This window comes from Bufo gargarizans, chromosome 1 (assembly GCF_014858855.1).
Source record: "Bufo gargarizans isolate SCDJY-AF-19 chromosome 1, ASM1485885v1, whole genome shotgun sequence".
In the NCBI taxonomy this organism is placed as follows: Eukaryota; Metazoa; Chordata; class Amphibia; order Anura; family Bufonidae; genus Bufo; species Bufo gargarizans.
This window is the reverse complement of record NC_058080.1, coordinates 85,476,289-85,498,359: the sequence shown is the minus strand read 5'-3', so window position 1 is coordinate 85,498,359 and position 22,071 is coordinate 85,476,289. Positions and strand designations below refer to the sequence as shown.

At 40.8% G+C, this 22,071-nt stretch overlaps 1 protein-coding gene across 1 annotated transcript in view; it reads right to left on the bottom strand.

Annotated features, from left to right (window-relative positions):
• ARAP2 (ArfGAP with RhoGAP domain, ankyrin repeat and PH domain 2) overlaps positions 1-22,071 on the bottom strand; it is a 449,134-nt gene that overhangs the window by 212,722 nt on the left and 214,341 nt on the right.

Genomic DNA, 22,071 nt, shown 5'->3' with positions numbered 1-22,071 from the left:
TATTGCACCAAGTTCTTGTAGAAAACAGCGGACAGGATGACATACCAGTTGTGCATCCGTTGTTTTTTTTTTGACAGACCCATTGACTTGAATGGGTCCGTCCTCTGTTTTCCACTGACAAGAATAGGACAGGTTATATTTTTTTGATGGACTGGATTCACGGATCACGGACGCGGAGAAAAAACGACTATCAGTTTTTTTTCACAGCTCCATAGAAATGAATGGGACTTCCTAAACTGTGAAAAATGACGGAACGGACGCGGATGCACACAACAGTCGTGTTCATGAGGCCTTAGGCTATTTTCACACTTGCGGCAGTGTGATCTGGCGGGCAGTTCCGTCTTCAGAACTGCCCACCGGATCCGTCGATCTGCATGTGACTGAAAGCATTTGTGAGACGCATCCAGATGCGGATCCGTTTCACAAATGCATTGCAAGAACGGATCTGTCTCTCCGCTTGTTATGCGGACAAAAGGATCTGTCTTGTATCTTTTTTTCAAATTTTTACCGGTCTGCGCATGCGCAGGCTGGAAGGATGGATCCGGCATTCCGGTATTTTGAATAATACATTCCTATGGGGAAAAATGCAGGATCCGGCATTTCGGCAAGTCTTCAGTTTTTTTTCGCCGGAGATAAAACCGTAGCATGCTACGGTTTTATCTTTTGCCTGATCAGTCAAAAATGACTGAACTGAAGACATCCTGATGCATCCTGAACGGATTACTCTCCATTCAGAATGCATGAGGATATGCCTGATCTGTTCTTTTCTGGTATCGAGCTCCTGTGACGGAACTCTATGCCGGAAAAGAAAAACACTAGTATGAAAGTACCCTTAATTCCAATCAAAATCCTCTTTTGGCAAAATCCAAGCTATCCGTGACTGCTTTTTTTCCAGCCTTGCACCTGTATTTTTGTGTGTGAGCTGTGACTGTCAAGTGCTGTGCTCAGTTTTTTACGCAGGATTTTCTTTTTATAATCCATGCTAAATTTTTGGAGTGCTCTTTATTTGTGTTAAAAAAATGTTGAAATAGTAGTTAGAGTTTTAATTTTAGGGAAGTTTGACTAAGTTCACACTTCATTCATTTGGTCAATTATTTCGATCAGTTAGAGCTTGTTCACATGGCCGTTGTGGGTCCGCAATACAGCGGGTCCGCAATCACTTGAATGGGTCTGCAATCACGGAGATGCGGAACGGAAGCACGGATCAGAACCCCACGGAAGCACTACGGAGTACTTCCGTGGTGTTTTTGTCCATGCCTCCGCACATTGAATGGGTCTGAAACAGTCCCGGCCACCGCAATGACATTGCCCGTGCATTGGGGGCCGCAAATTGCCAATCCATGGTACGGCCGCACAACGGCCATGTGAATAAGCCCTTATTGTGAGCCAAAACAAGTTGCGGATCAAAAACACAGAAGAGGTGTTTAAATTACACCTGATCTCTGAGTAGGTTTCATTGCTGGCTTTGGCTCAATATAACTTACTGACCAAATAACTAAAGTGTGAACTTGGCCTTAGTTAGGGAAGTTACTTTTTATCTAGTATTCAGATTTTTTAAATGTAGCAAATTTTTAAGATATATTTTTGTGCTTGTGTGCGCATGTTCTGCAATCATTCATTACCGATCACACCTGTGCTTAGGTCTGATGAAGAATTTTTTTTTGTGTATAAAAAAAAATAGCAGCTAGTGGTAAATATAAATAAATACATATATATATATATATATATATATATACACATATATTTATTTATTTTCTTACAAAAGGGAGTACACCCCTCACATTTTGTATATATATGTATATATATATATATATATATATATATATATATATATATGTAAAATAGTAAGTGTACAGCTTGTATAACAGTATAAATTTGGTGTGCCCTCAAAATAACTCAACACACAGCCATTACCCTTAAGTTCACACCTGAGCGTTTTACAGTGCGTTCCTACGCGCAGTAAAACGCTCAACAAGGAGAAACCAATGCTTCCCTATGGGAATGGTTCTCACCTGGGTGTTTTACAGCACCTACGATCGCGCTGTAAAACGCCCGACGCTCAAACAAGTTCTTGAGCTTTTTTTGGGGCGTTTGTCATGCGTTCCCGTACATAGACTTCAGTGGGAACGCGCGACAATGTGTGTTCGCTTGTCTCTGTATGCGCGATTGTAAACGCCGGTACAATCGCGCATACAGAGCGCTCCTTTCAGAACGCTCAGGTCTGAACCCAGGGTTAATGTCTAAACCACTGGTAACAAAAGTTAGTAAATGGCCAAATTGTGCAGTGACAGTGTCAATATTTTGTGTGGCCACCATTATTTTCCAGCACTGCATTAACTCTTCTGGGCATGAAGTTCACTAGAGCGTCACAGGTTGCCACTGGAATCCTCTCCCACTCCTCCATGACAACATCACTAAAAAATACTAGAGGTATTAGGCCTCTTTCACACGGGTGAGATTTCCGCGCGGCTGCAATGCGTGAGGTGTATGCATTGCACCCGCACTGAATCCGGACCCATTCATTTCTATGGGGCATAAGCGATTGTTTTCATGCATCACTTATGTGTTGCGTGAAAATCGCAGCATGCTCTATATTGTGCGTTTTTCACGCAACGCAGGCCTCATAGAAGTGAACAGGGCTGCGTGAAAATCACAAGCATCCCAAGAAAGTGCAGATGCAGTGCGATTTTTACACATGGTTGCTAGGAGATGATCGGGATGGGGACCCGATCATTATTATTTTCCCTTATAACATAGTTATAAGGGAAAATAATAGCATTCTTAATACAGAATGCTTAGTAAAATAGGGATGGAGGGATTAAAAAAAAATATATATAATATATATATAACTCACCTCATCCACTTGATCCACACCTCAATAACTCACCTCATCCACTTGATCGCGCAGCCCGGCTTCTCTTCTGTCTTCTTTGATGACCAGGAGGAAAAGGACAAGTGGTGACATCACTGCGCTCATCACATGGTCCATCACATGATCCATCACCATGGTGATGGATCATGTGAAGGACTATGTGATGTGTGCAGTGACATCACCAACGGTCCTTTTCTCCCAGCTCATCAAAGAAGAAAGAAGAGAACCCGGGCAGCGCGAACAAGTGGATAAGGTGAGTTAAATTATTTTAATTATTTTTTTAACCCCTCCATCCCTATTGTACTATGCATTCTGTATTAAGAATGCTATTATTTTCCCTTATAACCATGTTATAAGGGAAAATAACAAAATCTACACAACACCTAACCAAAACCCGAACTTCTGTCAAGAAGTCCGGGTTCGAGTCTGGATACCAAACATGCAGATTTTTCTCACACGCATTCAAAATGCATTAAAACGCTTTAATTGTGCATTTTCCCACAATGCACCCACATCTTATCCGGCCCTCACACGCAACGCCCGTGTGAAAGAGGCCTTTCAAGTGTGTTATATCCATATTACAGAATGTGTAGTACATTGCTGCAAGATAACTGGTAGAAAACAAATATTTTACATTAGTAACACAAATTATAACCATGTTACTGAAGGCATCAGACCATGTACATTTCTTGTAAGACTCCTCTTGCTCTTTAAGGTGCTCTCCATAAGGACATATCGTATTCCCAAAAAAACTCATTGTCACTCACGTGTTTTAGTGACCATGTGTTATTACTTAAAAAAAACCTGTTCAATATTTTACCGCAATAATACAGTATTCATAGCACCATTATCGTAGCCGTGTTATTGAATGTGTGGTACAGTACATTGCTGCAAGATAATAGGTAAATAGATACAGGAACTACATTTTATTTCAGTATAACGCAAATTATAACAGTGGTACTAAAGGCATTACTGCACCAGACTCTCTAGTGCAAAAATATTTCACTTTAAAACAAAAGGTCTTGTCACACATGTTTTAGTGAAAGTCTGGTATTACTGCATCTGACTGTGTATTTCAAACACATTTCACGGCAAAAACACTTTCATACAGGTAAGTAAAATACATTTTTGCTACTACAGATTAATAATCTGTGTATATCATGACTTTTTATTTACAGGTAACCCATGACCTCTCACTTAAAGGCTTCATAATAAAATGTCTGGAAAATGGAAGAGTGCAAAATGAAAAACTTAGACCCTTATCATCTGAGATAAAAAAAAAATGTTTAGTAGCAGCAGTAGAACTTGTAGCCACTGTGGTGGTGGTAAGGTGTCATGCCCTGATCAGGCTATGTGCGGAGGTCTGCCAGGTTAGCTGCACGTGTGTAGCCTTTTTGTTTTTGTTTTGGAATTGAGCTATATCCGCCTCCCTTCAGATGCACTGGGTGGGGTCGTTGGTTTGAGTTTAAATTACGCCCACTCCCAGTGTCCTGTGCGGGTTATAGCTTCTGTCTGGCTCAGAGGAAGGAAGGATTTGCTGTTCCTGCTCAGTACAAGATAAGTTGGTTTTGTTTTCTTGTGGTTGTCTGTCTAGGCTGTTAGAGATACGCCTGCCCCCTCCAGGTCCTGAGGGAGCAGGCTGCCTCTTTCCCCCTTTCACCATCTTAGGGATTTTAGGGAATCTTCAGCCTAGGCACGAGGACAAGTTCATTCCCACCTTCAGGGTCTGAATGTGGGCATAAAAGTCTATGTGGGATAGTAAGGCTGAGAACGGCATTATTGGCACTGGCCATGTTGGTGGAATACTCGAAACAGCGCAACAAGGAACAAAGGTCTCGCATGGAGGCCCAGTCATTGGGGGTGAAGTGGTGCTGTTCCGCCGAGCGACTCACCCATGCATGCTGCAGCTGAAACTCTACTATCGCCTGCTGCTGCTCGTACAGTCTGGCCAGCATGTGCAAGGTGGAGTTCCACCTTGTGGGCACGTCGCATATGAGGCGGTGAGCGGGAAGGCTGAAGTTAAGATGCAGCGCTGACAGGGGAGCAGCAGCAGGGTGAGAACGCCGAAAGCGCACACAGACGGCCCACACTTTATGCAGCAGCACTGACATCTCGGGGTAATTTTTTAGTAATCTCCGCACCACCAAATTCAGCACATGTGCCAGGCAAGGGATTTGCGTCAAACCGGCTAGTCCCAGAGCTGCTACGAGATTTTGCCGATTATCGCACACCACCAGGCCGGGCTTGAGGCTGACTGGCACAAAATACTTATCGGTCTGTTGTTCAAGGCCCGTTCACAGCTCCTGCGCGGTGTGGGGTTTGTCCCCCATACAGATAAGTTTTAAAACTGCCTGCTGTCGTTTACCCCTGGCTGTGCTGAAGTTGGTGGTGAAGGTGTTACGCTGACCAGATGAGGAGCTGGTAGAGGATGAGGAAGCAGAGTAGGAGGAGGAAGCAACAGAAGGCAAACTGAAGCGCCCTGCAATCCTCGGTGGTGGAAGGACATGCGCCAAACTGCTATCCGCCTCAGGTCCAGCCGCCACTTCATTTACCCAGTGTGCTGTTATGACCGTGCTTACTGGTCCATGTATCCCTAGTCAGGTGCACCTTGCCACAGATGGCATTGCGCAGTGCACATCTGATTTTCTCCCCTACTTGGTTTTGAAGGGAAGGGATGACTCGCCTTGAAAAGTAGTGGCGGCTGGGCACGATGTACTGTGGGACAGCCACCGTCATAAGGCCTTTAAAACTATCCATCTCCACCAGATGGAATGACAGAATTTCAAAGGCCACTAATTTAGAAATGCTGGTATTCAGGGCAAGGGATCGGGTGGGTAGGGGGGTACTTCCTATTCCTCTCCAGCGTTTAGGATATGGAGAGCTGAACGCTTCCGTGGGACATTGTGGAGATGCTTGGTGACCCAGGTGGTGGTCTTGCTGGCAGATCCTCTGTTTTCAGGGTGGCAAGTGCCACTGTCACTCCAGAGGTGGATGAAGAGGCCGCGACTGCAGCAGAAGAGGAAGCAGGAGGAGCCAGAGACCTTTCTTGGTTTTTGAGATGTCTACTCCACTGCAGCTCGTGCTTTGCACTTAAATGCTTGGTCATGCAGGTTGTGCTCAGGTTGAGAATGTTTATGCCTCGCTTCAGGCTCTGATTGCACAGCATGCAAAGCTTGAGTCTTGTCGTCAGCACATTGTCTAAAGAACTGCCACGCCAGGGAACTCCTTGGAGCTGGCTTTGGTGTGCTCGATCCCTTGCTGCGGTGGGCAGTAGCAGGCGTACTGTCTAGAGATTGCCGCTCCGCTTTTGTACCCTGCTCCCTCTTCTGCTGTACTGGTGGCTCTGTGCGACCACCGCCTCTTCTTCCAAATTACATAGGTCACTCGCATGACCTTGATTACATGTGGGGTCGAGGACCTCATCGTCCTCCACATCATCTTCCACCCAGTTTTTACCCCTGCCTTCCTTGTCGGTCTGCACACTTTCGAAAGCCCTAGCAGTTGGCACCTGTGTTTCGTCATCATCCGAGACATGCAGCGATGGTCCTCCCATGTAATCATCTTGAAAGATAAGTGGTTGGGCATCGGTGCACTCAATCTCTTCCACTTCTGGTGCAGGGCTATGTGGATGGCAGGCGAAAACCCTGCCAGCAGAGTCATCAAAAAGCATAAGAGACTGCTGCATGAATTGGGGCTCAGACTGCTCAGCTGATTTGAAAGACTGATGGACATCGGCTGCAGGTGCCAACTGTGGTATTTCAGCAAGAGACTGGGTGGGAGACAATGTGAAGGAACTCTATCCACTGTCAGCAACCCAATCTACTATCACCTGTACTTATTCAGGCCTCACCATTCGTAGATCAGCATTAGGCCCGACCAAATACCGTTGCAGGTTTTGTCGCCTACTCGCACCTGAGGAAGGGGTTTCACTTGTGCGTGTAGCTGACACAGATCGACCACGTCCTCTCCCTGTAACAGGAGCTCCACTAGCAGCACAACAACCTGGGCCACGTCCCTTATTTTTCAAATTTAGGATCTTGCCCTAAATGGGTGTTTAATTAATGGGTGTTTAGGCCTTAAGTAAATGTATATTTGCACAAAATGGCTGTATTTCAAATGGTTGTATTTCAAATGCATTATTCAAACCCCTGTATGTAGAGGGAGTATCTCACAGTGCCTGAACCAGTGTAGGCCTGAATTAAATATTTATTTGTCCAAAATGTCTGTATTTCAAATCCCTGAATAAAACCCCTGTATGTAGAGGGAGTATCTCACAGGGCCTGAACCAGTGTAGGCCTGAATTCAATATTGGTGCACCAAATGGTGGTATTTAAAATCTCTTAATGTAACCCAAATGTATTAAGGGTGTATCTCACAATGACATCTGCATCAAAGGCTGCCAACTAAATTTTTAGTGCCCAAACGAGTGTTTGTTTAACAACTGAATTTGACAGCAGTATATAAGCCTGTAATTTCACATGTGCTGATGCTGCAAGGCCTGAAAATATTGTTTTTTGTCAAAAAAGTGTGTTTTTCAAACTCCAGAAAATGATGGGTGTATTTCTAGCTTAAATTGTTAAATTGCACACTGACTAATCAAGATGTTGTAGATTGCCCAAAAAGTTTTTTTTTTTTTTTTAACAGAATATGAAAGCTGTATATATTAAACTTAAATGTAACCCTTGCAGATCTGGAAAATACAGTATTTTGGCAAAAAAGTGTGTTTTTAAAACCCCAGAAAAGTATGGGTGTATTTCTACCTTAAATTGCACACTGACTAATCCAGATGTTGTAGTTTGCAAAAAAAATTGTGATTTACAATGTCCCAAAAGCTCAGATGCAGTGCTGGTGCACTGAGCTTGCATAAAATGGCCGCCGCCGCCACCCACCTAACTAAGGCTACTTTCACACTTGCGCTTGATCGGATCCGTTCTGAACGGATCCGATCATATTAATGCAGACTGAGGCTCCGTTCAGTACGGATCCGTCTGCATTAATAACTTAGAAAAATTTCTAAGTGCGCAAGTAGCCTGAGCGGATCCGTTCAGACTTTCAATGTAAAGTCAATGGGGGACGGATCCGCTTGAAGATTGAGCCATATGGTGACATCTTCAAGCGGATCCGTTCCCATTGACTTACATTGTAAGTCTGAACGGATCCGCTCGCCTCCGCACGGCCAGGCGGACACCCGAACGCTGCAAGAAGCGTTCAGCTGTCCGCCTGTCCGTGCGGAGGCGAGCGGAGCGGAGGCTGAACGCCGCCAGACTGATGCAGTCTGAGCGGATCCGCGTCCATTCAGACTGCATCAGGGCTGGACGGAGGCGTTTGGGTCCGCTCGTGAGCTCCTTCAAACGGAGCTCACGAACGGACCCATGAACGCTAGTGTGAAAGCAGCCTAACAGATTTATAAAAGTTATCTTTTTTTTTAGTGAATTGCCTCAGGGCAGGGTAAAACGATTGTGTCCTGAACCCACACAACTATTTCTCTGTAGATCACTGAGTTAGATTCTCTCCTATTCTCTCCCTGAATTCACAAGTCCAGCAGCATCTTCTCCCTACACTTGTAACAGCAGAGTGACGTGCAGCGCTACGTGACTCAAGCTTATATAGAGGCTGGGTCATATGCTGCACTGGCCAATCACAACCATGCCATTAGTAGGCATGGCTGTGATGGCTTCTAAAGTCAGATAGTTAACCGCTTGTTGATTGGCTGCTCTGCAGCCTTTCAAAAATCGTCAAGAAAGTGCCGAGCACCGAACCCGAACTTTTACTAAAATGTTCGGGTTCGGGTCCGGGGTCCAATAATCCTAAAGTTCGGTACCAACACGAACTTTACAGTTTGGGTTCATTCAACCCTAATTATGATACTTTATAAAATAGTTATTACTTTACATTCCCCATATGTCTACTTTATTTTGGTATCATTTTGTAAATGGCATTTTATTTTTATAGGAAAAACACACTTTTCTAAGGTTGAGTTAAGTTATGAAGTCACTTTGTGGGGATTTTATAGTGGAAACCACACATAAATTACCCAATTTTAGAAACTATACCCATCATGTTATTCAAAACTGATTTTACAAATTTTGTTGACCCTTTAGGTTAACCCTTTATTAAAATAAATGGAGGGGAAATTATAAAAAGTCATTTTTTGGTGCAGATTTTTCATTGTAATAATTTTTTCCTGTAAAACAGCAAAGGCTAACAGCCAATAAAAACCTCAATATTCAATCAAAAAGAATAGAACGAGGCAAGACTGCCTAAACTTCAGACTTTCAGATACACAGGTATCACAATCCTGTGATACGTGCAAACCATCCATGTGGTTCTCTGTGGTTCTCACAAATTCTCAGTCCCTTGCTGCGGTGGGCAGTAGCAGGCGTACAAATTTGCCCAAAAAAGGGTGTTTTATTAATAGAATAATATAACCCCAGTACATAAAGGGTGTATCTCACACGCCCTGATCCACACTAGGCCGCGATTAAAGATTTGTGCCCAACATGGCTGTATTTCAAATAACTGAATAGAAGCACATTATGTAAAGTCTGTATCTTATACACCCTTATCCAGACTAGGCCGCAATTAAAGATTTGTGCCCAAAATGGGTGTTTGTTTAATAACTGAATATGACAGCAGTATATAACCCTTGAATTTCACACGTGCTGATTGTGCAAGGACAGAAAAATTGTGTATTTTGCCCAAAAAAGGGTGTTTTATTAATAGAAGAATATAACCCCAGTATATAAAGAGTGTTTCTTACACGCATCAATTAAAGATTTGTGCCCAAAATGGCTGTATTTCAAATAACTGAATAGAAAGACAGTATGTAAAGGCGGTATCTCGCAATGACATATGCAGCAAAGGCTGCAAAATAAATGTTTTTATCGCCAAACGGGTGTTTGTTTAGTAACTGAATATGACAGCAGTATATAACCCTTGAATTTTAAACGGGCTAATGCAGCAAGGGCTGTAAAATTGGGTATTTTGGCAAAAAAGTGTGTTTGTAAACACCCAGAAAATTATGGCTGTATTTCTAGCTTAAATTGCACACTGACTAATCCAGATGTTGGATATTGCCCAAACAAAATGTTTTTTTTTACTAACTGAATATGAAAGCTGTATATAACCCTTACATTTCACACGTGCTGATGGTGCAAGTGCTGTAAAATAGTGGATTTTGCCAAAAAAGGGTGTTTTTAAAATCCCACAAAATTATGGCTGTATTTCTAGCTTAAATTGCACACTGACTAATCCAGAAGTTGTATATTGCCAAAAAAGTGTGTTTTTATTAGTAACAGAATATGAAAGCTGTATATATTAAACTTAAATTTCACACGTAAAGATCTGTAAAATAGTGGATTTTGTCAAAAAAGTGTGTTTTTAAAAACCCTGAAAATTATGGCTGCATTTCTAGCTTAAATTGCACACTGACTAATCCAGATGTTGTATATTGCCCAAAAAGTGTGTTTTTGTTTAGTAACAGAATATGAAAGCTTTATAAAATGCTTGAATTTCACATGTGCTGATGCTGCAAGGGCTGTAAAATTGGGTATTTTGGCCAAAAATTGTGTTTTTAAAAACCCTGAAAATTATGGCTTTATTTCTAGCTTAAATTGCACACTAACTAATCCTACAAATGCACCAGATGTTGAATATTGCCAGAAAAGGGTGATTTTTTAAAACCAGATTATTAGTACAGTATTGAAAGCTTGAATTTCAATGTCACAAAAGAATATATGCAGTGCTGGTGCACTGAGCTTGCATAAAATGGCCGCTGCCGTCCACCTAACTAACAGACGGAAAAAAGTTTGTTTTTTTCGGTCACTGGGCTCATGACAGGGTAAAAAGATTGTGCCCTGCACCCACACAACTAATTGTATGTAGATCGCTGAATTAGATTCAATTTCTGAACAAAGATTCTCTCCTATTTTCTCCCTGAAATCACCAGCAGCATCCTCTCCCTACACTAGTAACAGCAGAGTGACATGCAGCGCTACGTGACTCCAGCTTATATAGAGGCTGGGTCACATGCTGCAGTGGCCAATCACAGCCATGCCATTAAGATAAGATAAGATAAGATGCCTTTATTGTCACTGTACAATACAATGTAATACAATGTACAATACAATGAAATGTTGTTTGGAGCAATCCTAGATGCCATGGACAGAGGAACAAGAACTGACATTTAAACTAAAGCATTACACTAGAAAAAAATAAATAAACATTGCACTAGAAGGCATTACTATTCACAGTTCACAGCATATATATAGTAAGTGCCTGTAAGTATATATGCACTGATTCAGACACCACTGCAGACAAGAAGTCATCATGGGTTCATGAATGCAGCAGTCACTTTCAGTCTGTAGTAGTTTCTATCCTAGGAAAGGGCAATAATCTCCAAGCATTTAGGAGACTGATTGCTTTGGGGTAAAAGCTGTTCTTCAGCCTAGTGGTGCGGGCATGTAGGGCTCTAAGATGCCTACCAGAGGGTAGGGGAGTGAAAAGGCTGTGGCCGGAGCGAGTTGGATCCCCGCAGATAATTTTTGCCCTGTTGCTGCAGCGAACAGTGAAGATGTCATCCAGTGATGGTAACTGAGTACCAGTAATTCTTCCAGCCATTCTGATGATGCGCTTGAGGGTCTTCTTGTCCTCAGAAGAGCAGCCGGAGTACCACACTGTGATGCAGTATGTGATAACAGATTTTATGGTGCACCTGTAAAAATTGACTGTTTTGGGAGTTGTGCTTTCTTCAGACTCCTCAGAAAATAAAGCCTCTGATGGCCTTTTTTGGTAATTTCAGTTGTGTTTTTTATCCATGACAGGTCCTGACTAATATGAACTCCCAAGAATCTGAAACTTTGAACTATCTCCACGTTTCCACCATTAATGCTAATGGGATGGTGTCCATTTTGTTTCTTCTTCCTAAAATCCAGAATTAGCTCCTTTGTTTTCTTGATATTGGGTATGAGGTTGTTGTTCTTACTCCATCTCTCTAGGTTCTCAATCTCTTTCCTATAGGCTGTTTCATCATTGTTGGAGATTAGGCCTATCATGGTCGTGTCATCTGCAAATTTTATAATGGTATTGGTATTGTGAATAGGTTTACAGTCATTTGTGAAGAGGAAGTAAAGGAGAGGGCTCAACACACAGCCTTGCGGTACCCCAGTGTTTAGTGTTAAGGATGAAGAAAAGTGCTTGCCCATGCGTACGATTTGTGGTCTTTTTATAAGAAAATCCAGTATCCAGTTGCACAGGTGTGAGCTGAGACCCAAGTTGTTCAGTTTTGTTGCCAACTTGTTGGGAGGGATGGTGTTAAAGGCCGAGCTGTAATCAATGAACAGCATCCGCCCATAGCTGTCTCTCTGCTCCAGATGTGACAGTGCAGTATGAAGGGTAAGTGAGACAGCATCCTCAGTTGACCTATGTGCTCTTTAAGCAAACTGGTATTGGTCCATGGAGGTGCAGATCTTGCTCTTCATGTGCCTGAGGACAAGTTGTTCAAAACACTTCATAGCAATAGGAGTGAGAGCCACCGGGCGATAATCACTTAAGGTCTTCACCCTGGCCTGTTTTGGAATTGGGACAATTGTGGAAGACTTCAGGCAAGTGGGGACAATGGCCTGTTCTAATGAGCTGTTAAATATACTGGTAAACACTGTTTTCAGCTGTTTAGCACAGTTTTTTAGGACTTTTCCAGGAACTTCATCAGGGCCAGTTGCTTTGTGGGGATTAATGTCGCTGAAGGCCCCTTTTACCTCATGTGCTCTCAGCATCAGGGAACATGATGGAGCCTCTTGCTGGGCAAATTTGATGATAGGCAGCTCAAATCGTGCAAAAAAATTATTTAGGTCATCAGGAGAGAAAGAATTTCCAGTGTTGATAGAACAGGTGTTGCTCTTATAATTCGTAATGGACTTGATACCCTGCCACATGCATCGGTAATCAGAGCTTGTAAAATGATGTTGTATTTTTGTTTTGTAGCAGTGCTTTGCCTCCTTAATGCCCCTCTTCAGATTGGACCTGGCTGTTTTGTACTCCTCTGGGTCTCCCTTTCGGAAAGCAATGTCACGTGCCTTCAAAAGGATTTAGACATTTCTGTTTATCCATGGTTTCAGTGACATTGTCTATGCAAAATTTAATATAGGATAGGACAGAGGAGGCATATATGTTTAAGTCTGTGTGATTTTCCTTTGTAGCTGCCTGTTTAAACAAATCCCAATCTGTGTCCTCAAAACAATCCTGTAGTCTCTTTGGTGCTCCTTCAGGCCAAACTCTGATTGTATGCAAGTAGGCTTAATCCTGGTGATAAGAGGTTTGTATGCTGGAGCTAAAAACAAAGAAATGTGATCCGACCTGCCAAGATGGGGGGCAGGTGATGCTGTATAAGCATTTGCTATGTTGCAATAGACACGGTCCAATGTATTTCTCCCCCTAGTTGGGAATTTAACAAACTGGTAGAATTTTGGGAGCACGGTTTTGAGATTGGCTTGGGTAAAATCACCTGCTAAGATGAACACTCCATCTGGATGGATATTTTGCAGACTGTTATATTTTGCAGACGTAATATCATGCAATTTGGACAGTGCCAGCTTAACATTAGCTTGTGGAGGAATATAAACCACGGTTAGATACACGACTGTGAATTCCCTCGGTAAGTAGAACGGTCTGCATTTAAGTGTCATAAGTTCTAAATCGGCAGAGCAATATTGTTCAGCAATGACTGTGGAGGTACACCAAGCCTTATGGACATAAATACACACTCCACCTCCCTAATTCTTACCGGACTCAGCAGTTCGATCCATTCGGTAGGCAGTCTGATCTGCAAGTTCAATAGCCTCGTCCGGGATGTTAGTATTTAGCCAGGTTTCGGTGAAAAATGAGACACAAGTGTTCATCCTATCAGATGAGATCCTCAGTCTCAGCTCATCGATCTTGTTCACTAGTGTTGATCACGAATATTCGAATTTCGAATTTTTATCGCGAATATAGGTACTTCGAAAATTCGCAAATATTTTGAATAGTTATATATATTCGTAATTTCGAATATTCGTTTTTTTCCGTTTTTTTCCCGATTTTTTTTCCCTTTTTTTTTTTTTTAATCAGTACACATGATGCTCAGTTCACATGCTTCTAGCTTGTGGGCCAATAAGAAGGCTGCAATATACTTGACTTTAGGAGTAGTGATGAGTGGCAGGGGTCATATTTGAAAATGCACGATTTTTTTTTCTTGAAAAAAATCGGCAAGATAATGATTGTGTAATATGCGAATTTTCGTAATTCGGATTTTCGGATTCAAATTTTTATTGCAAATTTTTCAACTTTTAGACAAAGAAGATTATAGCACTATATTAGCTAAATTGCTCTATATTCGTTTTTTTTTTCGAATATTCGCTATATTGCTATATATTCTTGTTTTAGAATATTACAAATATTCGAAAAAACAAAGTTATAGCAATATAGCGAATATTCGAAAAAAAAGAATATAGAGCAATTTAGCTAATATAGTGCTATAATCTTCTTTGTCTAATAGTTGTAATTTTTTTCTCATCTGAAGTTCATAATAAAAAAAATTATAGCACTATATTAGCTAAATTGCTCTATATTCATTTTTTTCGAATATTCGCTATATTGCTATATATTACGAATATTCAAAAAAACTGTTATAGCAATATAGCGAATATTCAAAGAATATAATATAGAGCAATTTAGCTAATATAGTGCTATAATCTTCTTTGTCTAATAGTTGTAAGTTGAAAAATTCGCAATAAAAATTTGAATCCGAAAAAAAAAATCGCAAATTTTTTAATATTCGACGAATATTCTAAAAAATTATTTGCAAAATATCGCAAATTCGAATATGACCCCTGCCGCTCATCACTATTGTTCACTATAGACTGGGTATTTGCGACAAACAGGCTGGGTAGTGCTTGCTTGTTTGGGGGGTTCTTTAATCGAGTATTGATGCCGCCCCTCTTGGCCCGCTTTAGTAGGCATAGCTGTGATGGCTTCTAAGGTCAGACAGTTAAACGCTTGATGATTGGCTGCTCTGCAGCCTTTCAAAAATCGCCAAGAAAGCGCCGAACACCGAACCCAAACTTTTACAAAATTGCTCGGGTTCGGTTCCGGGGTCCAAAAACCCTAAAGTTCGGTAAGAACCCAAACTTTACAGTTTGGGTTCGCTCAACCCTACTTGGGATACATTGCTAAACATCTTGAGTAAATGGAGTTTGGGTACAGATTTGAACATATCGATCTGAAAGCTCACATCATCAAATCGCTCCACTAGGCTGTGTCCGAGCCATTTTTTAAGGACAGATATTTGATTTGATGATGTGAATTTTGAGATCGATATGTTTAAATCTGTACCCAAACTCCATTTACTCAAGATGTTTAGCAATGTATCCCAAGTAGTGAGCGATAGAAAACGAGGTAAAATACCTGTCAGTATAGGTCCATTTGGGTTTAACATTTCAACTAAATTTAATGAAGAAGAAAGATTGTGTTTGGAGTTGCTAACAGATACGGAACTGACTGATGTTAATAATAAAAATGTACATGATTTTACAGGGGGTGTGAGGTTCACATTTTGTCCCCCCTTGTCAGCTGGTGGGAGTATAGATATTTTCCACCGTTTGATATTTTCCACAGGTTTGAAAAGAAATAAAAGCCCTTATATATCCCTGAGCACGGGTTAATATCAGTAAAAAAGAGAAAGAAGCCATTAAATGGATTCGTGCAGAAGAAGATTTGGTGGTAAAACCAGCCAACAAGGGGGGCAATGTGGTGCTTATGACTAGACAGTACTATGTTGAAGAATCATTGAGGCAACTGAGAGATGAAAATACCTATGAAAGTATACACAGTGACCCGACAATAGAAATACAACACAAATTGATAAATCTTGTCCAGAAGTATGTGAAGAAAGATGTTATTTCAAATCGCAAGGCTGAAAAATGAATGCCTCGATTTCTCACTAAGCCTTTGTGGTATTTTCTACCTAAGATACATAAGTCGCCGAGCCAACCCCCTGGCCACCCTATAGTGTCGGGAATCGTCTCGGCGACTGAACCTTTGTCTAAATACATTAACCGGTTACTGAGACCAGGGTTAAAAAATGCCCATGCATATATGAAACATACTAATGACTTTATTTTGACACTGAAGGAATTTCAGTGGCAAGAGGAGTATAGTTTCCCTAGATGTAGAAAATCTCTATACTCACATACTGCACAGAACAGGGATTACGGCAGTTATGGATGTTCTGGGCAACACTGGAAAGAGCGATTTGTTTTGTCAGTTTATTAAAGAAGGTTTAGAATTTATCCTTACTAATAATGTATTTAAGTTTGGAGAAAAATGGTATAAACAGAAACACGGCACGGCCATGGGGACACCCTTGTCATGCACTTTTGCGAATATATATCTGGCAAGGTTTGAGGACAGGTTTATTTTTTCAGTGGATAATCCATTCTTGTGTCATATAAAAACATATTTGAGATATGTTGATGATGTTTTTGTAGTGTGGTCAGGAAATGAGGTACAATGTGCTGAGTTTGTAACCTATTTAAATGAAAAGAACGATATGAATATGAGGTTCACCTATAATTATGGCAATCAGACTTTGCAGTTTCTGGATTTGGCTGTTGTGGGGGCGATGAGTTGGTCACGGAGGGCTATCGTAAGCCCGCGGCGACCAACTCCTTGCTGCACCAACACAGTTTTAATCCTATGAGTGTGTAAAAACCTGTCCCCTATGGCCAATTTATTAGGTTAAGAAGGATAGCACAGAAATGGGTTATGAAACACAAGCCTTAGATCTGAATGAAAATCTCCCAGCAAGATTTGCTAAAGTGGAATAACAATGGAAAAGGAATAATAGGGAAGACCAAAAAAGATTTGTCTTTTCCTTTAGATACAGTCCGATGGCAGAAAATATATGTAAAATAATACAAAGTAATTGGGATATCTTGAAAAGGGATAGTAGCTTAGAAGAGTTCACTAAAAAAAGAACTATAATAACATTCAGAAGAAGTCACACCATAAAAGATATGCTGGTGAGGAGTAGATATGTAGAAAAAAAGAACAAAAATTGGCAACAAGATAGGAGACCAAAAGGAAATTTTAAATGTGGAAACTGTGCCTTCTGTAGGTATAATGCTCAAAATAAAATCCTGATTTTCGTGGTTATATATCATAAATTTGATAGCTTCATAACTTGTAGAAGTACATACATTGTATATCTGGTAATGTGTCAATGTGGATGTTTTTATTTGGATAAAATCATTAGATGCATATATGAAAGGTTCAGAGAACATTCTAACGCAATAAAATCTGGTAAAGGATGTCCAAGATTGATAAATCACATAAGGGAAGCGCATGGGGGAAACATAAACTATGAGTTTTTCAGGTATTGAATATGTACCCCCTCTTCCACAAGGTGTTGAAAGGCTGCTGTTAAAAAAAAAAGGTGATTATGGATTATCCGAATAAAAGCTTTAGGTCCATTACGCTTAAATGATAAGAATGACCTTAGCGTTTTCCTCTAAAAATAATGAACATCTAGGGTAGCGCTTGTTTGATTACTGTTGCTTGTTTTTTTAATGCGAGATACACATATGTTAATACACATGCTGCATTGCGATAAATCAGTATATTATTTGATTTTAATTACCATGAAAATGGTGCAGAGCAGCACATAAAATGAGCACCTGTGGGATGTGACTATGTCAGTGGCCAGAAGAAGCACAACTGCGCAAAACGGCAGTCGCCTTTGACTGCAGGAAAGTTTGTCCGCCCCTGTACCATGTGTATATGCCTGTTTAGACGAATAAAGGATTTTTATACGACAAATGGTGAGTGCCGCCTTACTAACAGATGTAGCAGGGTTAACACACAAACTCTTAAAGCCTCTTTCACACAACCATATTTTTTTTTTCATTTACAGGATGTTTTTTGCGTTATGTATATGGTCTGTTTACGGAACCATTCATTTTGGTGGTTCCGCAAAAAAAACGGATTGCACTCCATACCCATTCAGTCTTTGTATTTCCATTTTTCCGTTCCATTGAAAGTTAGAACATGTCATATTATTGCCCGCAAATCATGTTCCGTGGCTCCATTCAAGTTAGGGTACTTTCACACTAGCGGCAGGACAGATCCGACAGGCTGTTCACCCTGTTGGATCCGTGATGCCACTATTTCGCTGTGCCGCCGGACTGCCGCTCCATCCCCATTGACTATAATGGGATGGGAATCGAGCTCCGGCGTAGCACGGCAGTTCGTGGTGAGAGGCCGCCGGACTCAAAAGTCGGACATGTAATACTTTTAGTCCGGCGGCCTTACGCCGTGCACTTCCGTGCTGCGCCGGAGCTCCACCCCCATCCCCCTTATAGTCAATGGGGACGGAGCAGCGGTCCGACAAAATAGGGGCAGGACGGATCCGACAGGGTGAACAGCGAATGCGGATGCGGACAGAACATTCCGGCCCCATGAAATGGGCTGTATATAAAACTACTACTGCTGTTTTTTATATACAGCCCATTTCATTGGACCTGTGAAGAAACTTTTATACCAAATCTAATGTGATATCCATGTTACAAGGAGACACTTATCTCACAAGTCTACCAGTCGTTTTTTCTACAACAGGAATTGTATACAATTGACATTTTAGGACATTGTTTATCAGGTTTTATTATCAGGATTTGTAATCTAAATTTTTTCCCACTGGATACCACATCATGAGATTGGATTTTCCTTCTACAGATTCTTCTTCAACAGATCTATAAACCTTCCTTTTTCAATAGGATTTTTTTCCAACAGGATTTTTACTAATTGACATTCAAATTCACCATTTTACTACCAATATGTAGATTATATATTGATTACACGTTTGGATATTTGTGGATATTTATATTTATCAGCGATTTGTTTTATGACATTGTTTTTATTTAGCTTTTATTCACTTAGGCATACCTAGCCACTCTTTAATAAATAATTCATCCATACATCACAAATGTTTTGAGTGCCATCCCTCTATTTTCACCTACTTCTCCCCCACTACAAGCGTTGGGTACGCTTTGTCTGGATTGAGCACCTTATTCCACCCCTTTGAGCCATAGAGAGCCGCCTCATTCTTATACTAACAGGTCACTTTTACCATATAGTAAACACCATAAAAAGACAAAACATAAAACTGTGGAAGAATTGATTTTTTTTTTCAATTCCATCCTATTTAGATTTTTCTTTCTCGCTACACACTACATTGTATGCAACTGTAAATGGTGCCATTAGCAAGTTCAAATTATCTGGCAAAAAAATAAAAAATTATCACTCTGAAAAGGCAGGGAGTGAAAAACGAAAACGCAAAAATGGAAAATTGCCCGATCCTCTAAGGGTTAAATAGGCGACGGAAATAAAAAGCAAATATTTGGAAAGAGATTAGAAGGTTTTTTTGGGGGCAATTGGAGCAACTTTGTTTAGCGAGGAAATCAAACTTTTTGAAAGGTGAGAAAGAGAGACTAGTACAGAAAAGTGTGTTTCTTAACAATATATAAGCATTATCGAAGGGGTACTTTTTTTTGATTATGTAGAGCCCATAGTACACCAAGTACGTGCGCACAGTATTATAGACCAGATATTGCCCCTATTATGCCAAGTTTTCGAGTATGTGTGTGCAGTTTTTAGTCCAGGTGATGCACCTGTTACACCAAATACGTGTGCACAATATTGTAAGCCAGTCTATACCCCTCTGGGTTTCTGGTAAATTTATTCAAATTAGCTTTCCTGAACCAGCATCTGATGCAGGCATATGTTAGACATCATTATTTGCATATATTTTACCTAGAAACCCATTGTGTAGCCTACAATAGGGGTTATGTGTATCAACTGGTCTCTATTAGTGTTGGGAGTAAATATTCGAATCACGAATATTGCACTTTGAGAATTTGCAAATATTAAGAATATAGTGATATATATTCGTATTTTCAAATATTCTAGATTTTCTTTTTCATCTGAACCCATGATCCCTCCCTGCTTCTTGCTTGTGGGCCAACGAGAAGGCTTCACTGTCTTTGAGCTTAGCAACATCCCTAGCAACCAATAGGAAAGATGCCTACCCCATACTATATAATAACCCCCCCCCCCCCCCCAGCAGCCATTTTCTTACAAGAACATCAGCTTTTTTCAGGTTAAGAGATTTTGACCTGAATAAGCAACTTGCAGATGTAAGGCTGACTTAGCTTTGTTACATAAGCATGTTTAAAACATAGGAAGATTTATCTGCTGATTTTCTGTGTAAAAGCTGTCTGCTTACTGTGCAGTTTCCAGCACTGCACGTCTGTGTAGGAGGAGTGGTGTTGCTGCTGGGAAGTGTTCACAGTTTTTTTTTTTTACGATTCATTTATTTACTTTTCATACTTCCTGTGAAGGAGCACATATCTGGGCACCACTGCTGATGAGGCACTGCATTGTGGACTTTAACACAAACATGTTCTGAGGAAAATTAAAGTTGTGTTACAAAAAACTTGCTGTTCACATTGTGCAGATGGCACTGTATAATGCTTATGTGTTATTTTGTTCTTCAGGCCAGACAGAATCATTCCTTTATTTTCAAGAGGTGATAAAGGCCCTATATTGTTTCAGAATCAGGAAGGAGAGGGCCACAGTACTTCAGGAAGTAATGGTTCCCGTGTTGTACAAGGGCAACATTTTCCTGGTGAAGTACCTCAAACAGCAAGGAAGGTTAGGCCCCCCCGCCAAAAAAATAAAAATAAATTACCTGTGCATAAAGGATTGCTTCAAAGTGTACCACTCATTCATGGATTATTCATTTTATCCTTTACATACCCTGTACCCTTACCTCCTCATCGCATTCTGATAAATTCCGCACTTACATATTCACTTTCCACCATCAACAAGCCATTGATCTCTGGAAAGGTCACAGTGCTCACCATACCCCTTGAAAAAATCCTTGATGGAGGTAGTTTACAAAATGGGGTCACTTCTTGAAAACTATTTCAGTGTAATCTGACTGCCTGAATCCATAGGATGCTTCATCCCTTCTCAACCCTGTGATATGCCCACACAGCAGTTTGTGTGCACACATGGGGTGCTGCCATATTCAGGAGAACATAGGGTGCATTTTATTTGTTATCCCTTGTGAAAATAAAAGATTTGTAGCTAAAGCGCATTACATTTTATTGTGAAAAATTAAATTTTTTATTTTAACAGCATTTCCAAAAACATTTCACATTTTGTGGGGAGAGTTTTTTTTTTAATTTCACATCAGAGCTTCAGCAATTGTCAGCTAATGCTGTATAAATCACCATATTAGTCCTTCATAGTGCATAGTGTACTTTCAATTTGGAGCCATGTCTTATATCCAAATTAAGATTTGGGACACGTGAGGTGTGCAATAATTAGAGAGCTGATTTTTTTAGTGGCACAAATTGGGCACAACATATTATGCACATATTTATGGAAGAATTAAAATTTCCATTTTCTACTATCCCTTACACAATTCATTTCTGGAAAACACCTATGGGATCAGAATACTCACTGCACCCCTTGAAAAATGCCTTGGGGGGTGTAGTTTCCAAAAGTGGTACCTTAGGGTTTCTTGAAATATATACAGTAAATGCCTGGAAATCATTTCAGCAAAATCCACCTTATAAAAGCCATTTTCTTTCTGAGCTCTGTGGTTTATGAGCACACACTGAGTGTTGGCTTATTCAGGAGAAAATGGGTAAGAAATTTTGGGGTGCATTTTCTCCTGCTATGCCTTATGAAAAATGTGGGGCTAAAGCAGAATTTTATTGTAACAAATGTAATAATTTATTTTTACAGCCATGTGTTTGCAAATTCTTAACGTCCTAAAAACATAAAATATTTACAAAATGAGTCCAACATAAAGTAGACATATGATGAATGTTAATTAGTATCACTTATCTGACTAAGGCCTCATGCACACGGCCGTTGTTTGGGTCCGCATACGAGCCACCGTTTTGGCGGCTCGGATCCGGACCCATTCATTTCAATAAAGCCGCAAAAGATGCCGACAGCGGCCCCGCAAAAAAAATATAACATGTCCTATTCTTTTCCGCGATTTGCGAACAAGAATAGGCATTTATATTGCCGGCGCACATTCCGTTCTGCAAACTGCGGAAGGTAACACGAGCGCCTATCGTTTTTTGCGGATCTGC